This window comes from Clarias gariepinus, chromosome 22 (assembly GCF_024256425.1).
Source record: "Clarias gariepinus isolate MV-2021 ecotype Netherlands chromosome 22, CGAR_prim_01v2, whole genome shotgun sequence".
NCBI classification, from domain to species: domain Eukaryota; kingdom Metazoa; phylum Chordata; class Actinopteri; order Siluriformes; family Clariidae; genus Clarias; species Clarias gariepinus.
The window spans coordinates 29298273-29318210 of record NC_071121.1 but is presented as its reverse complement, the minus strand read 5'-3'; positions in this window follow the sequence as shown (position 1 = coordinate 29318210).

The window sequence follows — 19938 nt, the reverse complement described above, 5'->3', positions numbered from 1 at the left end:
CAATAGTCCAACCTAGAGGTGATAAAAGCATGAACTAGTTTTTCTGCGTCGTTTAGCGACAATAAATTTCTTATTCTGGCAATATTTCTGAGGTGAAAGAATGCTATCCTGGTAATATTATCTACATGTGCTTCAAATGAAAGGCTGGAATCAATAATCACACCAAGGTCTTTCACTGTTGCATTTGATGGAACAGAAAGGCCATCTAAAGTTACGGTATGATCTAAAATTTTACTCCTAGCTGTATGCGGTCCTATGACTAGAACTTCTGTCTTATCCGGATTTAGCAGAAGGAAGTTAGTTAGCATCCAATTTCTTATGTCCTGCACACATTGCTCAATTTTAGTAAGCTGTTTTTTCTCATCAGGTTTTGCTGAGACATATAACTGTGTATCATCAGCATAACAATGAAAACTAATACCATGCTTACGGATTATGTTGCCCAGAGGAAGCATGTAAAGGGAAAAAAGCAGTGGACCTAAAACTGAACCCTGCGGAACGCCAAACTCCACTAGAGAACATGCAGAATAATCACCATTTAAGTCTACATACTGATAACGATGGGTCAGATAGGATCTGAGCCAGGAGAGGGCTGTACCCTTAATTCCCACTACATTTTCTAATCTGTGAAGAAGAATAGCGTGATCAACAGTGTCAAAAGCTGCACTGAGGTCAAGTAGTACAAGCATAGTTACACAACCCTGATCAGAGGCCCAAAGAATGTCATTTACTACTTTAACGAGCGCTGTCTCTGTACTGTGATGAGGCCTAAATCCTGACTGATACAGTTCATGTATGCCATTCCTATGTATATATGAGCATAGCTGCTCCGCTACTATCTTTTCCAGGATCTTAGAGATAAAGGGGAGGTTTGATATTGGTCTGTAACTGGACAGCTGACAGGGGTCGAGGTCAGGTTTCTTAATTATTGGTTTGATAACTGCTAATTTAAAAGATTTTGGAACATATCCAATGCTGAGTGAAGAATTAATTATTCTCAACAGGGGTTCTATTATTGCTGGTACTATCTGTTTAAGAAAATGTGTCGGTACAGGATCTAATATACAGGTTGATGAATTTGAAGAAGAGATGAGTGAAATTAGTTCATTCTCTTCAAGGGGAGTAAAGTATTCTAGGTTCTGGTCTGACATGGCTAGATTAACATCTGCATCAATTACATTGTTCGGTTTCAAAACCTCAATTTTATGCCTAATATTTACAATTTTATTATTAAAAAAGTTCATGAAGTCCTCACTATTGCATGATGTTGTTGTGGAGATTTCTGCAGTGGTCTTATTTCTGGTTAATTTGGCTACAGCATTAAATAAGAATCTAGGATTATTTTTATTTTCTTCTATAAGAGTGGAGAGATATGTTGATCTAGCTACACTAAGAGCTTTTCTATAGTTCAGGATGCTCTCCTTCCATGCTATTTGAAATACTAGTAATTTAGTTTGACGCCATTTACGTTCTAATTTCCGAGCGGTCTGTTTTAAAGTGCGCGTGTGATCGTTATACCAGGGAGCAAGTTTTTTATCTCTAATAATTTTTCTTTTAACTGGAGCTACATTATCTAAGGTATAGCGAAATGTCGACTCTAAATATTCAGTCGCCTGATCGAGTTCTGTGGGGTCAGACGGTGATCTAATCGAAGTTGGGAACTCTGGGAGATTACTGATAAAACTCTGTTTGGTAGTTGATGTGAATGTACGTTTCATACGGTAGCGCGGCGCTGTGTGTACATTATTATTGTGACACACTTGCAATGAGACAAGATAGTGATCTGAGATAACTTCAGATAGTGGTATTGTGAATAAATTTCTTATACTTAATCCAAATAATATTATTAAATCTAAAGTGTGACCTGCTTTATGAGTGGGTCCTACTACACACTGATTTACTCCTACCGAGTCCAGTATAGACATAAATGCAGTTCTCAGAGGGTCTTCTGGGTTTTCAAAATGAATATTAAAATCTCCAGCAATTAACACTTTGTCTACAGAAATGACTAGGTTTGAGAGGAAATCTGCAAATTCACTAAGAAATTCCGAGTACGGCCCTGGAGGTCTGTAAATGACAATTAGCGGGATCGACTGAGCTGACTTAATATAGTTAAATACACTTATGTTACTATAAAGAATTTCAAATGAATTAAATTTGTGTCCGTGTTTTTGTACAATAGTCAAATTATCATTGTGAATAACTGCGACGCCTCCTCCTCTACCAGTTAACCGAGGCTGGTGTATGTAGCTGTATCCAGGAGGACTAGCTTCATTTAGAGCTACATACTCGTCCTGTTTAATCCAGGTTTCTGTTAAACAGAGTATATCAAACTCCTGATCTGTGATAATTTCATTAACTATAACTGCTTTAGATGCGAGAGATCTAATATTTAACAGTCCTAGCTTCAGATCAGAGGTGCCGGCTGCGCATTCAGTCTGATCCAAGTTTGTGGTCTTTATGTTAATTAAATTACTAAAACAGACTTTCTGAGTCTTTCTAAATTTGTTTTTAGCTCGGGGAACAGACACAGTCTCAATAGAGTGAACCCTGAGTGACGACTCTATGCAGCTAGCAGACGGTTGGTTTAGCGTAAGGGATCTAATGTTGAGAAGTCCAAACTTTAGAGGTAGACTTCGATTACTTATTTGGGCTTTTTCTGGTTTAATGGTTACCAGATTGTTTCGGCTGGATTTAACGAATTTATTCTTTTTTCTCACTAATCGGGGAATAGACACAGTTTCTATAGTACAAGCTATGTGTGTGCGTCTATTAGTATGGTGAGTTGTATTGTGGGTGATATCTAAGGAATCTGAGGTATGACTTACCGCAAGTCAGATGGTTCGTAATGTCCTGGAGATGTTGTCAGAGAGGACCGCTGCTCCAGCTCTGCTAGGGTGCAGGCCATCTGTGCGGTAGAGCCTAGGACGCTCCCAGAAAACATTCCAGTTATCAACAAAGGGTAATCTCTGTTGTTGACACCAAGATTGTAACCATTCATTGAAGGCAAATAATCTACTGAACCTCTCGATTCCTCTCTGAAATGTCGGAAGTGGTCCAGATACGACGATCTTTGTCGTGGGTGATGTGCTGCGGACCTTCTCAACCAGGCTCCTGAAGTCCTTCTTTAGGATCTCCGTCTGCCTCAGCCTGATGTCGTTGGTGCCAGCATGGAGAACCACAGCTCGAATGTTCTTCCTCAGGGCCGCAGGCACCTGTGCAGCAACATCAAGAACACGTGCACCAGGTAAACAGCGCGTGTACGCCTTACCTTTAGCTGTGGTAGCACGCACGTGCCGGACAATGGAGTCTCCGATGACCAGCGCGTCGTGTGCCGTCTCACGGAGAGGAGCGAAGCGGTTTCGGGTTGAGATCTCGAAGACGGGTGGTGGCGGAGGAGGAGAGGTCCTCGCCCGGGGCTTGGCGCGCGTCTTCCGCTGCTGAAGTTTCCAGGCCTCGTGGTATCCCGGCGCCGGGGTGAAGGAAAGCTGGGCAGGCTGCGTTCTCGGTGCGTTGGACCTGGGCAGAGAAGCACGCGGAGTAGAGGTTGTCGGAGAATTCTCATGCCGAGAATTTACCTGGGACAGGTGAGCGTCGGTCCGCGACGATTCCAGCGTGGCTTTCCGCTGCTGTAGCCGGGCCAGCTTCACCTGTAGGTCGCGGATCAGCTTCTCCACGGCCTCCATCTCCAAGTCCACCGAGTGCAGCTCCAATGTCTCCTCACCTGCACACAGGGGCAGAGACCCAACCGACATGGTGTCTAAAAATAGAAATAACCGGTGCGAAAGAGCGTAAACAAACTTGTGATAGCCGGGCTAACGGGCTAGCGATGCTAATGAAAAGCCGGCTAGAAGCGGTGTGCTGCAAAACTATTAAAACTTATACGATATAAACTTATACGAAAACGATATAACACGCGTTTCGAGTGAATATATTATAAGGTAGTATGAAATACTTATCTGTTATATGTTTACTCTTCGTAAGGGGACGAAAAAGTAGAAAAATTGGTTAACAAAATATCATATTCAAACAAAAGCTTAACAACACAAAAGAACACAACGGTCTAACAGTCATATAACTTTTTTTTAATACACCTCACCTAATAAGATGGGTGGGCACAAAGCTTGGAGCACAGCCAGCGCAGCTCAAACAGGCGGCAGAGCACATTGCCTCGCGAAAGCCACCTGACTTCTGTATGGAAAAGCAAGCACTCATGTTCCGATCCCAGTTCGTTACAGAGAGTGGCAAACAGTCTGATATTGAGTGGACGCGCTTTTATATAGTTGACCATTTTTATTGAAGTCTCAAGAACACGTTTAAGTTCTGGGTCAAGTGTTTTGCTTGCAAGAGCTTCTCTGTGTATAATACAATGCGTGAATTTTACATGAGGCCCCACTTGTAAGACTCTTGCCTTAAGACCTTTCTTTTTCCCCAGCATCGCTCCAGCACCGTCTGTACACACACCGACGCACTCGCTCCAAAACAGTCCACCTTCTTTTAGTTTGTTGTCAAATTTTGTGAAAATGTCCTCGCCTGTGCACGTTCCCTCCAGTGGGGTGCAAAACAGAATGTCCTCGTTAAGTTTTCCATCAAAACTGTATCTGACGAATACAAGCAGCTGGGGAGAGTTTGATATATCTGTGGATTCGTCTAACTGTAAAGCATATTTCCCTTGCTTCAGTCTGTCCACCAGCTGACACTTTATGTCCTGGGCCATGTCGGAGATACGCTGGGCAACAGTCCCGTTAGACAGCGGCACTGATTCTAGCTCATAGGCCAGTTTATCCCCATGCATAGCCCGACTTATAGCTATAGCAGCGGGTTTAATGAGGGTGTCCCAGATCGTGTGTGGCTTTTTTGCCTGTGCAATTAAATATGCCACCTCATATGATGCCTTTTGAGCTTTTGTGGAGATTGTTGTTTGTTTAGTTAGGACTTTCTTTTGACCTTATAAGTCTTGCTCCTTTTGCCGGAAAAAATCTACTGGTTTAGTAGCAAGAGAGGGATGCTTAGTTTTCAAGTGTCGTAGCATTTTTACAGGCTTTAGGCTTTCATGTGCAAGCACCTCGGTGCACACTACACATTGGGAATGCTGTACATTATTGACGATGACGCATGTGAATCCATACTGGATAAATTCCTCTCGATACTTTCGACACTTAAAGTAAGGCTGAGCTGACTGTTTATGGATGTCCTCTTTATGCACACGCCGCTCCCTTTTCGTACTTGAGGACGTTGGACTTTCTGACGGTGGTGCTTCTCCGCTTTCCTCCGCTGGGCCATTTGTGTTGTCATTGGTCGATATTAACCAACTTTTTATTTCAACAAAAATTATATCCTAGGCATAAAGCGATGAAAATTACCTACACATTACGTGCACATGTCGGAATGTTTAACATAGTGCTGTAAATTATTCTGCTGCAACTGACGCTATTGATGTGTCATTAATCTGTCGTAATCACCTTAGGGGTTGTGATCAAACAGAAAGAAATTTGCAGGGCTGATGGCTTTTTAATTTGCATGTTTTTAAATGTAACTACTAGTTTTTATCTTTTGTTATATTTATAAAAGTTTTAAAAAATGTTTTGATTTCTGTTTTTGATGCTTAGACAACTGCTTGTGACCTTAAAATAAAAGACTATGAATAGGAAATAAATGTAAAAAAATAAAATAGAAGGTAAATTTATCTAAGAAAGAATTAAATTAAATATAAAATTAAACATTAAAATAAAATAACTGTACAACAAAAATATACAATATAAAAAATAGCTGAAGAAATAGAATACAATAAGAAAGCAGCTGTACAAAGTAGATATAGATTTATGTTTTTTTATATAGATATAGATTGTAGATTTTTAGCATTTTTTTGTGGAATGAAGTTAGATATAAATGGTAATAAAAAAGGGTAATGTCCAGGGTTGTGCAATCCACATATTTAAAGTGTCTTGTGCGTGTAAATATGCTTAAAAGTGATTTATTTAAAGTGGCTTGTGATAGAGTGATTTAACTAATGACCACGAAGTGTACTTGTGCAGTGGCCACTAGTGTAAACGAATGTCCAGAATGTCCAGAGTGTGTGTAAAAACCATATGTGTGGGTCAGTACTGTGTGGTGTACTGATTAAAAGACCGTATCACCTGCGGAAAGAAGCTCCTCCTCAGTCTCTTTGTGTTGGCCTTCAGGGAGTGGAATCGCTTTCCTGACCTTAACAGAGAGAACAGTCCATTGTTGGGATGGCTGAGGTCCTTCACAATCTTCCTGGCCTTGATCCAGCACCGCCTGCTGTAGATCGAGTGCAGGTCAAGGAGCTTGGTGCGGATGGTGCGCTCTATTGATCACACCACCCTCTGTAGAGCTCGTCTGTCCTGCATGGTGCTGTTCCCGAACCAGGTTAAGATGTTTCCTGTCAGGATGCTCTCTATGGTGCAGGAGTAAAAGTTCCTAAGCACCTTGTAGGGCAGTCTGAAGTCTCTCGGGCATCTGAGGTGGTAGAGACGCTTCCGGGCCTTTTTCACCACGGTGTTAATGTGACAGGACCATGACAGGTCCTGCGTGATGTGAACCCCGAGGTATTTAAAGCTGTCCACTCTCTCCACTGGGCTCTCGTTGATGATGGGCGTCTGGTAGTTCCTCTCCTGCTTAGTGCTGAAGTCCACTATCAGCTGTTTAGAAGGAGGTTGTTATGGACTTACTAAATTCCTTTGGGGTTAAACAAAATATAAATGGATCAACTCACCGCTGTAATCATACACTAGATTTAATTATATCTCATGGTATAGATGTCTCTAATATAGAGATTTCACCTCAAAGTGATGATATCACAGATCATCACCTCCTGATATATACTCTACCCATAGAACAGATTAGCTGTGTCTCTCCACGTTATCGATTTTTTAGAAATATGAATCCGACTACTAAAGACAGATTCACAAGTAATCTACTGGATCTGTCCCAAATTCTTATTAGACCTCTAAATGCAGACGATCTAGATGAAGTGACTAGCAGCATGGGTACTATTTTTACCAGTACATTAGACACTGTTGCTCCCATCAGATTAAAAAAAGTCAGAGATAAAACACTTGCTCCTTGGTACAATAGTCATACTCGCGCCCTAAAGAGAGCAACCCGTAACCTTGACACAAAAAGGTTAAAAAATGGAGAAAAACTAAATTAGAAGTTTTTCGAATTGCGTTTAAAGACAGTATGTGCAGCTATAGACGGGCTCTAAAAACCGCTAGGACCGAGCATCTTAGCCAACTGATAGCAAGAAACCAAAACAATCCCAAGTTCTTATTTAGTACAGTAGCCCGCCTAACAAAACCTAAGATGCCTGCAGAGAGTACTCCACAACATTTTAGTAGTGAAGATTTTATGGACTTCTTTAATGAAAAAATCGATAGCATAAGGAAGAAAATAACAGAGGTTCAACCTCTAATAGCATCTCATGATCTAGTTCAGCCTAGAGCTTCACATTTAGATTTTCATTGCTTTACAGGTATAGGACAGGAAGAGCTGTATAAACTTATCACCTCAGCTAAATCAACAACGTGCCTGTTAGACCCAATACCAACCAGATTTTTAAAAGAAGTGATGCTTACAGTTGGAGAGCCACTTCCAAACATTATTAATTCTTCATTATATCTAGGTCACGTCCCTAAACCTTTGAAGCTGGCAGTTATTAAGCCGCTTCTTAAAAAAATCTAATTTGGACGCGAATGAAATAACAAATTATAGACCGATTTCAAACCTTCCGTTCATATCAAAAATATTAAAAAAAAGTAGTATCAGCTCAAATATGCACATTCTTGCAGGAAAACAACATCCTAGAAGAATTTCAGTCAGGTTTCAGGCCCCATCATAGTACAGAAACTGCACTAGTTAAGATTGCAAACGACTTGTTTTTAGCTTCGGACCAAGGTCGCATCTCAATACTAGTCTTAGTGCTGCATTCGACACCATACATCATAATATTCTCATAGATCGCCTACAAAATCATATAGGTATTCAGGGGCAGGCATTAAAATGGTTTAGATCATACCTGTCTGATCGATACTATTTTGTAGATCTAAATGGAGTACCGTCTGATGTAATGCCAGTGAAATATGGGGTCCCACAAGGGTCAGTTTTAGGACCTCTCCTGTTCTCAATTTACATGCTTTCCCTGGGAAACATCATTAGAAGGCATGGGATTAGTTTCCATTGTTATGCTGATGATACCCAATTATACATCTCAACAAAACCAGATGAAATACCCAAGTTGTCTAGATTAACAGAGTGTGTCCAGGACATAAAAGATTGGATGACCAATAACTTTCTTTTACTAAATTCAGATAAGACAGAGATATTGCTCATCGGCCCAAAAACCAGCACACAACAGCTTTCACAATTCAGCCTGCGTTTAGAAGGATGTACTGTTACTACCAGCTCAACAGTAAAAGACCTGGGCGTGATATTAGACAGTAACTTGTCTTTTGAAAATCATATTTTCAATATCACAAAAACAGCCTTTTTCCATCTTAGAAATATTGCCAAACTTAGGAGTATCCTATCCGTATCTGATGCAGAAAAGCTAGTTCATCCATTCATGACCTCCAGACTGGACTATTGTAATGCATTACTAGGTGGTTGTCCTGCATCCTCAATAAACAAGCTACAGTTAGTCCAAAATGCAGCCGCCAGGGTTCTCACTAGATCCAGAAAATATGATCATATAACACCTATACTATCATCCCTGCACTGGCTACCTGTTCAATTTAGAATTAATTACAAAATAGTACTACTTACATACAAGGCTTTAAATGGTTTAGCTCCCACATACCTAACCAGTCTTTTGATACGCTATAATCCACCACGTCCCTTAAGATCACAAAACTCCGGACTTCTGGTAATTCCCAGAATTTTAAAATCTACAAAAGGGGGAAGGGCATTTTCATATTTGGCTTCAAAGCTTTGGAATAGCCTTCCAGACACTGTTCGGGGAGCAGACACGGTTTCCCAATTCAAAAGTAGACTCAAGACGCATCTCTTTAATCTGGCATACGCGTAACTTATCCCATAACCTCATACTCCAGTACACCTATCCTGAATGGCAACTACGCTAATTCTCTCCATCTTTTCTGTATTTCTCTACCCATCCCGAGGCATCTGGAGATTGTGCCAGCTTTAGTAGACAAAGGCCAACCCTGCGAGGTTTCTAAGGCATCTTGAGAAGGACCTGCTCCAGCTAGATTCTGCTTTATGAAGGCTGGAGCTACCATCCTGCTCCTGTGCTTCCAGTGATCCAGACCCCATCTGCCCTCTGCACCTACTGCTGAACTGAATATACAAAATTTCTGTTATATTGAACTTTCACCTGCACAACACACATGATGTTATTTCTATCTGTTATCACCCAGATGAGGATGGGTTCCCTGTTGAGTCTGGTTCCTCTCAAGGTTTCTTCCTATTGCCATCTCAGGGAGTTTTTCCTTGCCACTGTCGCCATCACCCTTGGCTTGCTCATCAGAGACATTTCATTCATCATTCATTCATTTCATTATTATCTAGACACATTTTTCTCACACATACTTCCAAATATTTTCTTTTCTTTTCTAAAAAAAAAAAAAAATTCTTTAATTTTTTTTGTGAAGCTGCTTTAAGACAATGACCATTGTTAAAAGCGCTATATAAATAAAATTGAATTGAATTGAATTGAAATTGAATTGAATTGAATTGTTCCTCATCATGAAGTGCTTTGAGCGGCTCGTCATGAAACACATCGTGTCTCGTCATGAGACACAAGACCCTGCTGCCCTTCTCACTGGACCCACTGCAGTTTGCGTATCGTCCTAACCACTCAACGGACGACGCCATCTCCACTACACTACATCTTGCCCTAACACACTCGGACAAGAAGGACACATATGTTCGAATGCTGTACATAGATTTCAGCTCAGCATTCAACACTATCATCCCCCAACAACTGATTGGGAAGCTAAACCTGTTGGGCCTGAACACCTCCCTCTGCAACTGGATCCTGGACTTTCTGAGCGGTAGGCCTCAGTCAGTACGGATCGGAAACTGCACCTCCAGCACCACCACACTGAGCACTGGGGCCCCACAAGGCTGTGTGCTCAGTCCCCTGCTGTTCACACTGCTGACTCACGACTGTGTAGCAACACACAGTTCGAACCACATCATTAAGTTCGCTGATGACACGACCGTGGTGGGTCTCATTAACAGGAACGACGAGTCAGCGTACAGAGAGGAAGTGCAGAGGCTAACGGACTGGTGTAAAGACAACAACCTGTCTCTAAATGTTGACAAGACAAAGGAGATGGTTGTTGACTTTAGGAGGACACAAGGCGACCATTCTCTGCTGAGCATCAACGGCTCCTCTGTGGGAATCGTCGAAAGCATCAAATTCCTGTGTGTCCACCTAGAGAAGGACCTCAGCTGGTCCCTCAACACCAGCTCCCTACACAAGAAAGCCCAACAGCGTCTCTTCTTTCTGAGAAGACTGAGAAAGGCCCAGCTTTCACCACCGATCCTGACCACCTTCTATAGAGGAACTATCGAGAGCATTCTGAGCGGCTGCATCACTGTCTAGTTTGGGAATTGTGCCATATTGGACCGCAAAACCCTACAGCGGATAGTGAGGACAGCGGAGAAGATCATCAGGGTCTCTCTCCCCTCTATTGAAGACATCTACACCACACGCTGCATCCGCAAAGCCACCAGCATTGTGGCTGATCGGACACACCCCTCTCACACACACTTCACACTCCTGCCATCTGGAAAAAGGTACCGAAGCATTCAGGCACACACATCCAGACTGTGCAACAGCTTTTTTCCACAAGCCATCCGTCTCCTCAACAAAAAGGGACTGGACTGATAAACACACACACACACACACACACACAGACACACTAACACAAACATTATCACACAGCTTAACTCAACTACCTCAAAATATTGGGACTGGACTGACTAATCAACACAAGAGCAGACACACTGACCTACACCACCAAATTATCGTACACACCAACCTGTAAATGCTTCACTGTTTATCTTTTGCACAATGATCATTACTGGACTAATTTTTGCACTAATTCCTCAATTCTTGCTGCTGTTTTTAAAGAACGTTTTTGTTTACCCACTACCTCAACACCATATTTTATGTTCTGTTATGTCGTGGTTGCGCACTGTCACTTTGTTGTTGCTCTTGTTTGCACATTTGCACGTGCACTTTATGTTGTCTGTAAAAATAGTTATACTTAGCTAGTTAGTTTTTGTTAATTTATGTTGTAATTTATGTTAGGTCTCTCTGTCCTGTCTCTGCTAGCCAGTTAACTAGGCCTCTTGGTTAGCTAGTTTAGCTCTTCTGTTAATTTATGTTGTAAGTTTATGTTGCATGTAGCACCTTGGTCCTGGAGGAACGTTGTTTCGTTTCACTGTGTACTAACTGTATATGGTTGTAATGACAATAAAGCCTACTTAAACTTGAACTTGAACTTAAAACTTGAACTTGGCACCAGAGGAACAACCTCCTTCTAAAGTTCTCCAGATTCCTAATTTCCCTCAGGTAGGCCGTCTCGTTGTTATCAGAGATCAGGCCCACCACGACGGTGTTGTCAGCAAACTTAATGATGGTGGTGGAGCTGGTAGTGGCCCCACAGTCATACGTGTACAAAGAGTACAGCAGGGGGCTCAGAACACAACCCTGGGGGGCTCCAGTGCTGAAAGTGATGGAGGCTGAGACATGTCCACCTATCTTTACTGCCTGTGGTCCGCCAGTTAGGAAATTAGAGATCCACTGGCGCAGAGATGAGTTGAGTCCCAGGTGCTCCAGCTTGGTGGTGAGTGTGGAGGGAATTATGGTATTAAATGCTGAGCTGTAGTCGATGAAGAGCATTTTAACATTCCTACATACTACAGGGCGATAGTCATTAAGAGGAGCAAAATGAGGTTTCTTTGGAACAGGAACAATGAAGCATGTGGGGATCACCGACGGAGATAAAGAGAGGTTGAATATCTCTGTGAACACAGGTGCTAGCTGGTCTGCGCAGGTTCTGAGAATACGACCTGAGATGTCGTCTGGTCCTGCTGCTTTCCTTGTGTTCACTTTCTTGAAGGCTCTTCTCACGTCATGCTCGGAGATGATGAACGCGTTTCCGGTGCTGGCAGTGTCTTCCTGTCTGCAGCTGTTAGTGCCGCTAGCATAAGCATCACTAGCGTCTTTAGCTGCAGCCATAGAAGGTGGGGACTCAGGACAGTCAATAAGATAGAAGGTCTCCTTCTGCTGGTGTTGAAGAATGGTGAGTTGCAGGTCTGCAGATCTGATGAGGGTGGTTGCTCAACATGAATCATCCTTCCAGCGCCACGAGGCCATTCTCAGCCGACAGGAGGAGCTGATGGCTAAGCATTCTCAACTCCTGGCAGAGGTGACAAGTTCCATCCACCAGATTGCTGAACGGCTCCCTGGCCCCCCACAACCTCTGTCTCATCCCCAGGCCGTGACAGCATTGGACGGCAGACCGCTGGAACCAGGCAAAGTAACAGAGGCCACTCAGCCCCTGCAACTCACCATTCTTCAACACCAGCAGAAGGAGACCTTCTATCTTATTGACTGTCCTGAGTCCCCTGTCATCCTTGGTTACCCCTGGCTGCACACACACAATCCCCACATCGACTGGGCTGCTAGCACTATTCTTAGCTGGGGCCTCACCTGCCAGGCTACCTGCGTACTTCGGAATCCACCCTCACCTAGTCCAGAGCTTCAGGAGCCTACTGACCTCTCTCGAGTCCCCAGGTGCTATCATCAGTTCAAGACGGTGTTTAGCAAATCCCGAGCCACCTCCCTACCACCTCACCGCTCCTATGACTGTGCCATTGATCTGCTCCCTGGTTCCTCCCCTCCAAGAGGTCGGATCTTCTCCTTGTCTCCTCCTGAGCGTAAAGCAATGGACATTTACATCAAGGAGTCCTTGGCAGCCGGCATCATCCGTCCCTCTACTTCTCCAGCCGGTGCAGGCTTCTTCTTTGTGGGAAAGAAAGACGGGGGTCTCAGGCCGTGTATTGCTTATCGGGCCCTTAACAAGATCACTGTTCGGAATCGATATCCCCTTCCGCTCATGGCCACGGCGTTTAAGTTACTTCAAGAGGCTTCCGTGTTTACAAAACTAGACCTTCGCAATGCCTACCATCTTGTTCGGATCCGGCAGGGTGACGAATGGAAGACAGCCTTCAACACCCCCACAGGCCACTATGAGTATCTGGTAATGCCCTTTGGACTTACAAATGCCCCTGCTGTATTCCAAGCTCTAATTAATGATGTTCTTCGGGATATGCTAAATCTATTCGTCTTCGTGTATCTGGATGATATTCTCATTTTCTCAAGATCACTAAAGGAGCACAAGCAGCATGTTAGCATGGTCCTCCAGAGACTTCTCGATAACCATCTTTACGTGAAGCCCGAGAAATGTGAGTTTCATGTCACTCAGGCTTAGTTTCTTGGGTTCATTGTCACTCCTGGCCATGTGGAGATGGACCCTAAGAAAGTCGAGGCTGTCCTGAATTGGCCCACTCCCACTTCCGTCAAGGATGTCCAACGCTTCATTGGCTTTTCAAACTTTTATAGGAAGTTCATTAGGAATTTTAGCTCTGTGGTGGCTCCCTTGACAGCGCTGACGAAGGGAGGAGGAACCAAGATTTGCTGGGGCTCAGAAGCATCAGGGGCCTTCCAGGATCTCAAACGCCGTTTTACTTCCGCTCCCATCCTTTCTATCCCTGACCCAGAAAAACCTTTTGTGGTGGAAGTAGATGCATCGGAGGTAGGCGTAGGGGCCATCTTGTCACAAAGAGGTGAGGACGGTAAATTGCATCCCTGTGCTTTCATGTCTCATCGTCTTTCAGATGCAGAGAGGGTTGTCAGAGTCCCTACAAGACGAGTTAGCCCCCCGTGAGCCTACTGTTGATCTCAAGTCCCTCATTACCCTTGCCATCCGTCTGGACAATCGTCTAAGAGAGCGGAGGTTGGCTCGTCGTAAGGCACCTCCACCTCAAGTACCTATGAGCAGATCTGTTTCGCCAGTTGGTGTGCCCCCTAGAGCGCCCCTTGTCCCTGAACAGCATTGTGATTTCCCGGAGAACATGCAGTTGGGTCGCTCCAGGCTCACTCCTAAGGAGAGGGAACGCCGCATGAGGGAGCGGCTTTGTCTTTACTGTGGATCTTCTGGCCATTTTCGCTCCTCTTGCCCTGAGCTTTCGGGAAATGGGGCTGTGATGGGGAAAATTAGAGATCCTCCTACTTATGCCGTCCTAGCCATTCCGGCCACTCTGTCCTGGGAGGGTCACCAGCTTCCGGTCCAAGCCATGATCGATTCTGGCGCTGCGGGCAATTTCCTGGACCTGTCAATGGCTAAACAACTCAAGGTCCCAACTTCCGACCTGGTCAAAGAGTCTAGTTATCCACCAAGAACCTGCCCCTCCAGGTTGAATTGAGGAAGTTGTCTCAGAAGTTCATTGGCCCCTTTCGCATTGCCAGGAAAGTTAACCATGTTTCTTATCGTTTATTTCTTCCTCATTCCCTTAGAATTAACCCAACGTTTCATGTCTCTTTGTTAAAACTTGTTTTGTCTTCTCCCTTTGCTCCCCCACGCAGAACTCCTCCACCTCCCAGAGTCATCGATGGCCGGCCAGCCTACACAGTCCGCCGGATACTGGACTCCCGGAGGATCCGGAACTCACTACAGTATCTGGTGGACTGGGAGGGTTACGGGCCGGAGGAGCGCTCTTGGGTCCCAGCCAAGGACATCCTAGATCCAAGTTTAATCCAGGAGTTCCGCACTCGGCAATTGGGAGGTGCTAAAAGGAACGCCAGGAGTCGTTCCTAGAGGAGGGGGTCCTGTCAGCCTTTTGTTCCTCCTGTAGTTTCTCCCCAGGCCTCTAGAGGTCATTTGTGTTCCCCTTATCTGTAGTTCTTCCTTGTGTTTCCTCATTAGTTTTCTAGATCACCTGTGTCTCGTTTTCCCCCCAGTGTATTTAAGCTGTTTATTTTCTCCCCTCTTATTCACTCGGTTTTTGAGTCCCTGCCCTGTGTCTCCTGCTGAACCTTCCGTAACTATTCAGAGTTCCCTGCTGTAAGTTTTTGACTGTTTATTCCCTGGCTGTTTTCTTCCCTTGTGGAAGCTTTTGTTTGAGGGTTTGTTTTTGTTTATTTTTATTAATTCCTATAAGTGAGAAGAACCTTTGTTGATTATTAACTGCCTGTTTATATCTTTTGTCCTTTTTCAAATAAATCTACTCTACCTGAGACTTCTGCTTTGAGTGCTTTCAGTTGGGTCCAAACCTATCACCCTTTGTGGCTCAGTGGTAAACTCTTCACCCACCACACATTTACATTTACATTTAGGCATTTGGCAGACCACACCAGAGATCCGGGTTCAAGGCCCGAGCCTGACAGGCCTGCATACTGATCTGCATAATGAGCCACCAGACAGGTATGTGACAGAGAGAGAAGAGTTACAAGAAAGTATCTGAGGACAAAATAAGGTATATATTTTCAGTGTTTAGGTTATTTAAGAATGTATTTGACACACAAAAATACTTTTGCGAGTTCAGTTAAACAGTTTATTAGGCCTAAACTATTAAAGTTGACTTTTTAGCTGCATTACTGCTGTCACTTTAACAGAAAATATAGCTGTTATCACAAATTACACATAAATTACATGTTAAAATATAAAAGTGTAAGAACAGTGCAAAAAAACCACTGATGACGCCAATAAGAACAGCGCACACACGGGGAGGCGGATCACATTAGCTGTAATGAGCCGATACAGGAGAATCTGTACCACTCCTTACTTTCATACGGATTACATAAAAACAAATTATTTGTTTTCGAGTTGAATTGGTTAATGTAAAAGTAGACAATTCAAGCTTTCTATAGATATGTCTCTCTGTGGAGTATTTGCTGAGTTTTAGTTCATTTTAATGACGTGTTGCTCCCTGCAGTTCACGCAGACAGACAGCGCACCCGGTTTGTTTTCTTTATTTTAATAATGCACAAAGTTTTATTTTTAACATGTGTGCATACAAAAAAAAGTAGACACTTTACAGATTTGATTAATATATAGATCTTGTCTGTACGATCAAACCTGAAAGTGTAATTTAAGTTCTTATTGGCGTCATCAGGGGAAGACGCTTCAAAACGCATATATGCGTGCGCGACCCCAGAGGGTTAAGCACACGCCGCCTTGACTTTCCCAAGTCCCATGTCCTGTCCATGCAGTGAACCGAGAAGAACTCGGCCGGCTGGATGGCGTGGTCCGGCACCGCTGGGTTCAGCCATGTCTCAGTGAAGCAGAGGAGCTTGCAGTCCTGAATGTCTCTCTGGAACTTTATCCTGGCCCTGAGGTCATCAAGCTTGTTCTCCAGTGACTGGACGTTGGCGAGCAGGACGCTAGGCAGAGGTGTGCAGTGTGCATGGGCTCTCAGCCTGTTCCTGATGCCGGCTCATTTCCCTCGGGGCTGCCGCTTCGCGTCGCGTCCATTGTTCGCCCTCAGGATCTTACTCGGCCAGCTCTGATCCGGAGTTAAAAAAGTTGAATTGTGAGTACATTGTATGCCAATAGAAACAAGAGTGTCTCTATCATACCTAATGTACTCAAGGGTGGTGATTTTGCCGGTTTTAAAACGCTAAAAAATAACTTAAAAAACAAAAGCAATCGTGACGGCAGCCAACCTCACCAGCGCCATCTTAGAAAGTATATACAATTGAAAGCTGTGTGGGTATGAGTGGGTTGAATGTCCAAAGTCCAGGTTATTGTAAGAGTGTGTGAGAGAGATTAATCGGTCTCACCGGAAGAAATGGAATAATCTCGGGAGGCCGATGTCAGAGTGAGAGTACTGTGGCGAAGCAGTCCAGTCGGTGAAATTCCGGATGACCAAGAAAACCCCAAAACGAACAGCCTTCATCCGTCTCTTTGTAAACTTCATATCCACAATGTAAACAGCGTGCTGTATCTTCATACTCCCTCCCCCGAGTCCTTTCCCGGGCCGGCTTTATATTCGGGTCAGGTGACGAGGTGCGTCACCGTCTTCCCGTGCCGCCTGTCTACTGACTCTTAAAAGAGCTCGAGCGGGATACACTAAATTCTCACGGGCAACTTCCTGGGCACCATTAATAAGGCTTCACAGCTTCTTTTTTTATTGAGCCAGCTTATTTTCCCCTATATCAAAGCCTATTATGTGGTGGTGGAATAAAGTTCTAAAGCAAGGATTTAGCCAAAATTTTAACATCAGATTTAAGGAGGGAAATTGGCCTATAAGAATTATATTTCAAGGGATCCTTTCCAGGTACAATATTTGCTTCATTCAAGGTCTGTGGCAAGCTACCCTCTTTGTTTGTGGACCAAAGAGTCCACAAACATTTCTTGAAGAATAGGGGCTGATCCAAATAGGTTTTCTCAATTTAAATGAACACAAAAAAGGTATACAGAGTCACCTTGTCTCCTCATGACTATTGTATGTAGAATATAACTTAACAGCAAATTTGGTACAGCCAGAGCTGGACTTTAGTCCTGTACAAGAATGCATTGTTTGTAAAAAGCCTCGGGAGCCTCAGGTGAATCAAAAGTGAGAGTTTCCGCTCTAAATCTCACATGGCAACTGGCAGGATACAGAAGGTGAAACTTAATGCCTTTTTAATAAAGGTTTTGCTTGACTAATTTGAATCCAGCGTGTTTTCTCCCTAAAGCTACGCTCATGTCCAGGTAAAAACGCATGTAAAAAATCACGTCGCCTAACCCAGTAAAGTGTCTTTTCTTTTTCTGGAAAGCGATAGATGCAGACAATGAATGGCCTAGGAGATTGCCCTGCTCCAGGTTTGGGAGGAAGTGCACGATGCGCTTGTGAAAGTACAGGTGGTGTTTCAAATACATTCTCCATAGTATCTTTAAGTAGCCCAGATACTGTTTAAATCCAATGGCATCTTTACCATCTTCAGAACCTTACGGAATATTAATGATACGTAAGTTAGCCCCTCTAAATCGTTTCCCAAAGTTGTCAATTAGGTCAAGAAGGGATGAATTCTGTGGCTTCAAGGACTTAATCGTCGCTTCCGCGGAGACTAATGGAGGTTTGGAGTGGCTTGATAGAGTCGAGAATCAAACTTGCCATGTCTTTTTTTAAACTGGCATGCTCTTTTGCCAGTATGAAAACCAACTGACTCATCGATAAGTTCTCCGTGTTGTCTTTTTTAGGTGTATCCTTGTTGCTAGTGTTATCATTAGCAGCCATGGTTGCCAGCTTTCCTGCAAGGGAAACGTCTGAACGTGTTGCCAGCACAGTACTTTGCCTTTGTTTAGAATTGCTCATTACACTTTCTAAACAATGTATAATACTTATCTTTTATGATGCCAAACAGTTGAGTTGACAAAAAAAAGGACACTTAAACATATTTAAAGGGAGTGTGGCTGGAGGTTTACTGTACATCTTTGCTACAGTATAAAAAAAAAAAACTAGGATTATTTTTGTTATTTTCTATGGAGAGATACGTTGATCTAGCTACACTAAGAGCTTATTTTTATAGTTCAGGATGCTCTTCTTCCATGCTATTTGGAATACTAACAATTAAGTTCGACGCTATTAACATTATAATTTCTGAGCGGTCTGTTAAAGTGCGCGTGTGGTCATTATACCAGGAAGCGAGTTTCTTGTCTCTAATCATTTGCCTTTTAACTGGGGCTACATTATCTAAGGTATAATGAAATGTTGTTTCTAAATATTTAGTCTCCTGATCAAGTTCTGTGATCCAATCTGTGTGGTAGTTGATGTAAATGTACGATTAAGCACATGCAGTGCTGTGCGTACCATATTACTATGACACACTTTTGACAAACATTTAGTGCAGAACAGTTTAGGTTTTTACACCATGGATCATAGTATTCTCCTTCACAGTATTACCTCCCTTTTAGTTATGACGTTATAGTTAGTCCTGCCGGAGTCTCTGCTTGCACTCTACACTAAATATACATTCACATTATACATTGTGTGACTGTGACCATACCTAACTGTTATCTCTACTTCTCAGCTGTTTTCTGAGGACTCGTGACTGCATCAGTTACAGTCTACCTGAGCCTCCAATAACCAACTGGACTCCATATGAACTTCTCCACATCTCCTGTTATACTGAACCTCCAGCCTCCTAACACACAGTATGCGTGCAGATCAATCCCTGCTATCCGTTATCACCCAGATGAGGATGGGTTCCCTGTTGAGTCTGGTTCCTCTCAAGGTTTCTTCCTATTACCATCTCAGGGAGTTTTTACCTCAGCACCGTCACCCTCGGCTTGTTCATCAGGGACGATCTGATCATTATGATCTATACATATTTTTAACTAATTTCCATAATTTCTTTTATAATTATATTGAATTGAATTGAATTGAATTGAAACAAGTTTCAATCTGGAACCAGAACAGCACATGCAAAATAAACAAAAAAACAAGCTATAAATCACTAATCATACTAGAGGAGCTGCAGGTGAGCCAGGATCACGTGACTGACACACCTGAGGTGCAGTGGATGCTGGGAATTAGGGTATGAAGCAAAAATAACACTAGTATAGAACACAAACATAAGACTACACAGGGAAACCACAATGACGTGCTTCACTTGCTACCAGAGTGTGACATCATAACCAGATGTGTCAAAATTCATTCAACGTTAATGTTGGTGATGTAAACAATAATGTGGTCTTACTGGTCCCTCACTGCTCCCTCTGGTTTGACCTCAACACCATGTCGTTAATGGGGTCAGGGGTAGCTCAGTGGACAAGGCATTGGACTACGGTTCGGAAGATCCCAGGTTCAAACCCCACAACCACCAAGTTGCCACTGTTGGGCCCTTGAGCGCCGCCCTTAACCCTCAATTGCTCAGATGTGTAATGAGATAAAAATGTA